Source organism: Neomonachus schauinslandi, chromosome 4 (assembly GCF_002201575.2).
Source record: "Neomonachus schauinslandi chromosome 4, ASM220157v2, whole genome shotgun sequence".
NCBI lineage: Eukaryota > Metazoa > Chordata > Mammalia > Carnivora > Phocidae > Neomonachus > Neomonachus schauinslandi.
Window position 1 is genome coordinate 122,633,689 of NC_058406.1, and position 8,805 is coordinate 122,642,493.

Genomic DNA, 8,805 nt, shown 5'->3' on the forward strand with positions numbered 1-8,805 from the left:
TCATCCATGCATTAGGGCACCCCCCCCATAGAAAATTAAGTTCCATTAAGATGAGGTCCATGCTTCTCTTGTCTGCTATATAAATATTCATGTAATAAATCAATGAAATCCTTGGTCTCCAGAATATGGGAGACATAAAGGGGAAGCTTCCCTAACTGAAACTTTCAATGGGATTAAACCACTAAAAACAGTGATTCTTAGACTTTGGAAATTCTTTGATTGTCAATGTCAGCCCATTCTGACTCCCTGCTCCCACTCCCTGCAAAATGTTGCTTGAGCCCTACTGGTAGGGCTTCTTCTCCAAAGAGCCACTGACAGAACTTCTGCCAAAACTTTGCTGGAGCTGAACAAAAAAACTAGTCGCTGTGTGTAGAAGAAAAGTTATGCTTGAATAACAAGCAAACACCAGAAGGATTAATTTTATAAGCTTACCTTTGAGATCAGATAAAGGCAGCTTGACTTTTTAAAGACAATATTTATTTTTATCAGTTTAATAAACATCTCTTAGCAATACTGATAGTCATCTTTAATGGGTAGGAACAAAGAAACCTTATTAACAGTTAAACTTAAATTGTTCACTAATCTTACGTCAGTTTATTGCCTCTTTCATGATGATCTTTTGCTAAATGAGTCTAAAAAAATACTTGGTGATGTGTGTAAACAAGCCAGAAATTCTCAAGACTGTGGTCTAATGAAAGCAAATAAACAGGGTTTACAAAATAATTCAGAACACTGAAAGAGACAGTGTTTGAGGTATAAATATAGACTTCTAGAAATAAGAAGTTAATAATCATAAGTCAATATCCATAAGGATCACTATAAAGATTGGAAGTGGAAAAATATCCTCTGTATTCAGAAACATTTCCTAGTCAATTGCAAAATAATTCTGCCCATAGATTATTAACATTTACATTCCAACAAATTTTTGTAAATATTTATTCAGCTCCAACTACATGCAATGAAAGTTCTCAAAACATACTGTATCCAATCAATGCAATAAATCATTGCATATTTACCAAGGACTGGACTATGAGTAGTCTGGGTAATGTAGTGTACACATGCTGTTTTTGTCTGTCAGCCTCTATATATTCCCCCTTCTTCTGTTAACAACACCTGAATTTTTCCTTTGGGGAGCCACTCTCTCCCATTTCACACTAGGTGTTTCTATGAGATTGACCTCACCCTGCTAGCTCCAAGGATATTCAGGTAATCATGACCCGCTCAGTTGTCCTTTGACCACAGTGGGATTGATTTAGAGGTGGGCATATAGATTGAAGTAGAGGTGAATTTGGTGATAAAAGCCAGGCCAATGAGACTAAACTCTGGGGTTTTATTAGAAAAACTTGGGCAAGATGGGCGCCTGGGTGGCTCAGTCCTTAAGCGTCTGCCGTCAGCTCAGGTCATGATCCCAGGGTCCTGGGATCGAGTCCCACAACTGGCTCCCTGCTCAGCGGGAAGCTTGCTTCTCCCTCTCCCACTCCCCCTGCTTGTGTTCCCTCTCTCACTGTCTCTCTCTCTCGAAAAATAAATAAAATCTTAAAAAAAAAAAAAAAGAAAAAAGAAAAACTTGGGCAAGAAAAGCTCTCTTCCCACAGATTGAAAAGAGCGACGAGCTGAGACCTTGTTAAAAAGACACCAACACAGAAGATGGAGAGCAAGACCAAGTTTTAATGGTGGTGCTGGCCACTTTCCCCTTGCCCCCAGATCTCTCTCCTCCTCTCTACTGGCTGACTAAATGGATTCTATCAATCTCTCTTCTCCTCTGGCTTCCAGGTGGGAGTGCTGTGAGGAGATCAGAGATATTAGATTATTTCCCAGTCCTTTTCTGTGGCGTTTGCTCAGGTTGGCTGTCCCTCTACTGGAGGCTACAGCTCCTGTTAGGAAACCCTTTCCATAAAACTCTCTTATCTTCAGATTCCAGTAAGCACTTTTGCCTTGCACCTTTACGTCTAGAGATGATAACAATGTCCCACTATTACTTGCTTTGGTATATCAACAACCCTTATAATTTTCCTAAACCCTGTCCCCATCTTTGTAATTAGTCTTTTTTTTTTTTTTTTTTTAACTCAGTTGAACGGAGCCGTATTTCCTGCTAGGACCTTGACAGATAAAATGACATTATTATAGTTCTTAATCCAGACATGCCTAAAGATAGTGATACTCCTAACTCAACTACTTGAGCCAATAAATTCCCTTTTTTCCTAAAGGCTGTTTGAATAGGATTTTCTGCCTCTTACAACAGAGAGTCCTAATATAGTTTGTCAGGTTGTTTTGATTGCATAGACTCACACAAAACACTTAAATAATAGGGAGAGGACACTCTTATGGACCGAATTGAGCCCCTCAATTCATATGTTGACTTCCTAACCCCCAGTACTTCAGAATGTGATTCTGATTTGGAGATGGGTTCTTTAAAGGGGTAATTAAGTTAAAATAAGATCATTAGCATGGGCCCTAATCCAATCTGTCTTGTATCCTTCTGAAAAGAGGAGATTAGGACACAGACTTGTACAGAAGGAAGACAGCCATCTATGAGCCAAGGAGAAACCAGTATCTTGATAACAGACTCTACCCTCTAGAATTGTGGGAAAATAAATTTTTGTTGTTTAAGCCACTTAGTCTTTGATACTTTGTTATAGCAGTCCCAGCAAACTAATACAGGCACCTACAAATTATAACTGGGAAAGATACTTCTCGAGGCCAACAATTCTCTCCAAGTCTCTAAGTCAACATGGTCTCTTAGCTCATCTGTGTCTCTCTGTAAATTGGTTCCATTTACATGTTTATGTCACTGGCTAGTCCTTCCATATTTCCCAATCCAAAGGATCCTAAACTAATTGATTTGGCTAACTGCCATTGATACTGTTAGGGTGAGACCTTTGCACTAACCCACCTCATGAGTTTCTAGCTAGCAATGGATAAGAAGCATTTGGATCATATGCCCTTGTCTGGTTCCACCAGTGGCTATCATGTGTAGGGAACAATTATATGGTGGTTCTCTGCATAGAAAGTGGAGGGAGGGTCAGTTTCAGGGAGAAAGAGAGGCTGTATACAGCTGGCATTTGATAAGTCCAGCATTTGGTCTCCTGGGTTGGTAGCATACTGCTCAGATCTGGCTTCAACTTTTACTGTAGTAGCCAATTCCTCATTTCAGTGACTCACAAGGCCTGCTGTCTTGATCTTGAGTCTTATGAGACATTCTAAAATCTTTACAATAACCACACTATTGTGCTTGACTTAGTTTGATGTGTTTGTTACTTGAAAACAAACAAAAAAAGGCTTGATTAAAATAGTGTCCAGCAGTATGATTACATTTCTGTCTGCAGTTTCTTCTCCCTTTGGGGAGGTCAAGGGTGGCACATGGAGGTATTTGGCTGGGGTAAGGGCAACCTTGTGGGTAACTTCAGCTTTCAGGCCTACTCTGCTGCCCAGTACTCCCCTCCAGCAGAATGGCAGGGCCATTTCACTTGTATCCAAAAGCCTGGAAGTGTGAGAGTTTGAGTGTGTGGGAGAAGCTTGATATTTTAGCAACACTGAATATTTTGGGACAAGATGGGCATACTTGGAAAGCCACCTTTTAGAGGCAAAATGTAAAAACACTGAAAGATTTAAGACAAGAGAGCCATAAGATCAACTTTTCATCCCAGAAAAAACACTCTGAATAATGGAAAGTGGTTTGGAGATAGGCAGGCAAGAAGTAGAGCCAGGCTCAAAGGGAGGAAGCCAAGGTAGAGCTGATGATGGCCCAAATGAGTTGGAGCCAGTGGGGATGAAAAGAGGAAGGCACTGAGAAAAATGGAGGGATTACAAGTGTGGCTAGAGCCCACTGTTCAATACCCCAGGAGGAGCAGGTGTAAAGGTACATCTACTATGCTAGGGACCGTGGCATTGGCATTAAAGAAAGGGATGGGATGATCAGGACCATGCCCAAGCAACTCTGCTTTCAGTTCTTCTCTCTGCTTAAAGCCAGGAAAGAACTTGGAGACCCATCAGGACATTGTAAATTCCTTAAAAAGACAAAAGGATTAGCTCTGTCATCTGCAGCAGAGGTAGTAGGGTTGGAAAGAGAAAACTCTAGATCATTTGGAGCTGGATATAACTGGTGAAGAGCGAAACAGCAGCCCTTGGGGAACACTGAGGAGCATCCAGCATGGAATTGGGGTCAGATTACTATCTGGGCTGTATTGATGCAGCCCAGCCCTAGCTGGTCTTTTAGGGAAAGGAGCTATTTAAGGGGGAAGAAAAGGGGCTTTGAATTTTAGGTGGCTGCATATTAAACATTTTTTTCCCTAACCATATTTGCATACCTCCTCTTCCTGCTCCCCATACATTTTAGTGACCACCTGAATGATGAATAACAGAGGCCAGACCTTTGTCTGGTGAGGTAGATTGTATTATTGTCATATAAGTAATTGCATTTCCTTTTCTCCCTCCGTTGACATTAGGTCTCGCCATGTGACTTGCTTTGGCCAATAAAATGTGAGTAGATGCTTAAAATGTGCTCCTGTCATTTGGCTTGGCCTTTGCATTCTTGCCCTCTGTCATAGAAAGAGCCCTCTCCTTTAGCCTGGGTCCCAGAGTGAGTATAGAAAAGCCTGAACCACCTACAGGCTGGAGCAGAGCCACTGTAGGCAACCTCAGACCCATGAGCAAGATACCTTCCTTTTATAGGTCATAGAAATGTGTGTTTTCTTTTTTTATTACACAGCATTATTACAGCAAAAGCTGACTAATTTAGAAATTAGTCCCTAAAAGTATGGTGCTGCTGTGATAAGAACTTAAAATACTTGTCCTTCCCTTGGGACTGAACAGTAGGCAGCAGGAAAGTGTTGAAGACTAGAAAGATGATGATCTTGTAGAGCAAGATTACGTAGTAGCAAATATTTGGTAAAACCTGCAATTACTTGAGGACAGAAAATATACCTCATGAATGGGTGGTTTTGGGTGACAAGATTTCAAGACAGACTGTTATTAGCATGAGTTGGTTGCTGCTCTTGATCAAGGTCTTCAGGGATTAAAGAGTGACTCCAGAGATTCCAGGACTTGCAAATATGAAAAATGGATCTGTTTCTCACCCTCAAATAGAAAAAGGAAAAACTGAAAAATGCTGAAAGCTACAAACTCTGATTAATGCTAATTAAGACCAAGTCTCAAGACAAAGATCAAATAAATATTACTATCATACTCTTTGTTAAATGTGTTAATGGATTAAGGTGGTATCCAGTGAATTCTCTTATCTGGGCCAAATAGCTCATAGAAAAGAGATAAGGACTAGGTTCCACTAACTTAATAAGCTCAAACGCTATAATTAAGCCTAGAGAGAAAGAGAGGCATGACTTGAAAATTATTGTAGATATAGTTGTCTCATGGAGCTAACTTAAATCACACAAAAAATTAAAAATAGTTTTTGGGGAGAAATATAACTCCCAAAGCCCTATTGCCTGGATTAAAAGAGACTGTGGCTCTTTGAGCCATGAAAAAGGCTTAGGATAATAATGTATCAAAATTGGTTCATTAATTGTAACAACTATACCATACTATGTATAATTTTAATAATAGTAAGAGCTAGGTATCCGGTAAATGGAACTCTCTGTACTATCTTAGCAACTTCTGTGTAAATCTAAAATTATTTTCAATTAAAATTTTATATAAAAAAATGAAAGACTAAAAGTTTTTCCTCTAAGATCAAGAGCAAGCCAAGGATGTTGACTCTTGCCACTCTTATTCAACGTAGTGCTGGAGGTCTTAGCAGGAGCAGTCAGACAAGAAAAAGAAATAAAAGGCATTTAAATTGCTAAGGAAGAAGTAAAACTCACATTTACAGATGCCATGATACTATACAAAGAAAATCCTAAAGACTCCACCAAAAACCTATTAGAACTAACAAATGAATTCAGCAAATTTGCAGCATATGAAATTAATAAACAGAAATCTGTTGTAATTTTATACACTAATAACAAAGTGGCAGAAAGAGAAATTAAGAAAACATCCCATTTACAATTGCATCAAAAAGAAGAAAATATCTAGGAACAAATTTAACCAAGGAAGTGGAAGACCTGTACTTTGAAAACTATAAGATATTGATGAAAGAATTGAAGATAACACAAACAAATGGAAAGATACCATGCTCATGGATTGGAAGAATATTATTAAAATATCCCTACTACCCAAAGCAATCTACAAATTTAATGCAATCACTATCAAAATATCAATAGTATTTTCAGAAAAACTAGAAAAAAGAATCCTAAATTTCATATGGAACCACAAAAGACCCCCAAATGGCCACAGCAATCTTGAGAAAGAATAAAGCTGGAGGTATTACACTCCTGATTGCAAACTATACTACAAAGCTGTAATCAAAAAAGTATGGTATTGGCACAAAAAGAAACACATAGATCAATGGACAGAACAGAACAGAGAGCCCAGGAATAAATCCATGCTTATATGGTCAATTAATCTATGACAAAGGAGACAAGAATATACAATGGGAAAAGGACAGTCTCTTTAATAAATGGTGCTAGGAAAACTGGATAGCTACATGCTATCCAATTCATGCAAAAAAATGAAACTGGACCACTTTCTTACATCATATGCAAGAAATAAATTCAAATAGATTAAAGGCCTAAATGTGAGACCTGAAACCATAAAAATCCTAAAAGAAAACATAAGCAGTCATGTCTTGAACATCAGCCTTGGCAACATTTTTTCTGGATATGTCTCCTCAGGTGAGGACAACAAAAGCAAAAATAAACTACTGTAACTACACCAAAATAAAAAGCTTTTGCACAGTGAAGGAAACCATCAACAAAAGGAAAAGGTAACCTACTGAATGGGAGAGGATATTTGCAAATAACAGATCTGATAAGAAGTTAATATGCTAAATATATAAAGAACTTATACAACTCAGCAGCAAAAAACCAAACAGCTGGATTAAAAAATGGGCAGAGGATCTAAAATAGACATTTTTCCAAAGACGACATACAGATGGCCAACAGATACATGAAAAGTTGCTCAACAAAACCATTAGGGAAATGCAAATGAAAAATATGATGAGATATTACCTCATACCAGTAGACAAGAAATAATAAGTGTTGGTGAAGACTTGGAGAAAAAAGAACCTTTGTACACTGTTGCTGAGAATGTAAATTGGTGCAGCCACTGTGGGAGAGTAGGGAGGTTCCTCAAAAAATTAAAAATTGATATACCATATAATCTAATAATTCTACTATTGGGTATTTACCCAAAGAAAATGAAAATGCTAATTTGAAAAAATACATGCAACTCTTTGTTTACTGCTGCATTATTTACAATAGCCAAGATATGGAAGCAACCTAAGTGCCCAATGATAGATGAATGGATAAAAAAGATGTGATACACACACACACACACACACACACACACAGGAGTATTACTCCAACATAAAAATGAATGAGATCTTGCCATATGTGACAACATGGATGGACCTAGAGGGTATTTATGCTCAGTGAATAAGTCAGACAGAGAAAAACAAATACCATGTGATTTCACTTACAAGTGGAATCTAAAAATCAAAACGAATAAACAAATAAACAAAGAACAACAGAAATAATCTCATAAATAGAACAAACCGTGGTTGCCAGAGGGGAGGGGGATTAGGAGATGGGTGCAATAGGTGAATGAGACTGAGACATAAACTTCCAGTTATAAAATCAATAAGTTACAGAGATAAAAAGTATAGAACTGGGACTATAGTCAATAATGTTGTGATAATATTCATGGTGACAGATGGTAGCTACTCTCGTCCTGGTGAGCACTGTGTAAAGTATAGAGTTGTTGAATCATCAGTGTGCTGCACACCTGAAACTAATAAAACATTGTATGTCAACTATACTTCAATAATAAAAAAAAAATGAACCATGAAAAATTTAAGACCTTATGGTCCCCAACATTCTGCAGGCGGGTAGCAGGATGAGGAAGCCGCTCAGCTGCCAGGGGGTACATGTTTTCTTTCAGAAGTGGCCAAGAAGGATAATGGAAAATTACCTCTCAGAAGGTGGAGTCAAGAGTCATGAGAACAATGAAAAGAAAAGCTATTCCCAGGGAACAGAATTGGAGCCTAAACAAAGAACATTTCCTACCTTCAGGTTGGGGACTTGACAACATTTGCCCAGTGGGATTTCAGAATTGCTACAGACCAGTGACTGCTTCCCCTTCTGCGATGGGCTATTTATTTTTGCTATCCTGTGTCTGTCCTGTATGGTATGTTGAGTGGGGGTACTATTCAGCAAATTATCACTTCTGTCTCCCCTTTCTCACTTATATGAAGAATATCCTACCCTCTCCATTGATGTTGACCACATGAGTTGTTTTGGCCAATGAATGTGAGCAGAAGCTTTGAATGTGCTTGCAATATTTGACTTGATCTCTCTGCCTTTCATGTTCCCACCCCCTACGTTAAGAAGAGTTTGCCTAGGGGCGCCTGGGTGGCTCAATCATTTAGTGTCTGCCTTCAGCTCAGGTCATGATCCCAGGGTCCTGAGATCGAGCCCCACATTGGGCTCCCTGCTCGGCGGGAAGCCTGCTTCTCCCTCTCCCTCTGCTTGTGTTCCCTCTCTCGCTGTGTCTCTCTCTGTCAAATAAATAAAAGCTTAAAAAAAAGAAGAAGAAGAAGAAGAAGAGTTTGCCTAGGAGCCACTGTTCCTTTAACCTCGGTCCTAGAATGAAAGACTCCTGGAACATACCTGAACCCGACCTGCAGCTCAGAGCAGGACTGCTGTAGCTGCCCAGTCAACCTGTAACTAAGGTAAAAACATTTTGTTATTGGAA